Raw genomic sequence first — 940 nt, 5'->3', positions numbered from 1 at the left:
CCATGACAGTAGGGCTGGACGGCGCGGACCAAACAATGTATCTGAGAAATTTTTGGCAGAATTGTAATACTCAATATATCTCTAAATTTAGAGAATTATCTAAAACATGGCCTTAATGTTCAGTTGTAAATCAAAGCAATGTCAACTTTTTTTTTTTATAGACTAGTCCAAATATGATTGAAGACGTGTTTCCTCGTTAAATCAACTTTCTAACGTCAAAAATCCACCAAAGCACCTTTACGTGGTAGACTCATCTGGTTTGTTGCTTTTAATCTCGTCTTGTTTTTGTTAAATTAGTAGTGCTTTCGTAAATGACACTGTAGTACAAATCCATCATTGCTTCTCATATAATAAATAACTTGGTAGTTAACATTTGTTCAATTACTGTTGATGGTAATTGTTGATTCTTTTTCGATGTACCGAATTGTAATTATATACGTGATGATCAGACCCATGTGCTAAAGCTATGCTAGCAGCAGCTATCACTTGTTGCCATAGCAACTTCAAACACCCTGAGCTGTAACTAACTCAAGCCAGTGGACACGCTCTGTTTACATTATCTGGGTCACATGACAGAGATATTACCAAAAGACGTTTCCTGGGATTCTTTCTAAACTTTCACTTGACTGAAAGAGACAATTATGTTGTTAATCAAATATTTATGAGCCAATTAATTGTAGAGCAAAATGTGGAATTGTTAAATCTGTAGATATACCACCCAGCCCTATGTGAGAGAGATAATCAGAGGCAGGAAGGCACGGCGGCCAAACACAACACAGGATATAATAAGACAATGTTAGAGAGAGAGACATGGCACGGCGGCCAATAACAACAAATGGCACTTACTTTTAGTCGATCTACCCGGAAAAAAAAACAGCACCAACATTGATCCAAGCTGATGAACAGATAGATGATAGATAAGGTAGGCACGGCGGCCATG

This window comes from Etheostoma cragini, chromosome 22 (genome assembly GCF_013103735.1).
Source record: "Etheostoma cragini isolate CJK2018 chromosome 22, CSU_Ecrag_1.0, whole genome shotgun sequence".
Lineage (NCBI taxonomy): Eukaryota > Metazoa > Chordata > Actinopteri > Perciformes > Percidae > Etheostoma > Etheostoma cragini.
The sequence above is the reverse complement of the archived record's forward strand: the minus strand, read 5'-3'. Positions refer to the sequence as shown.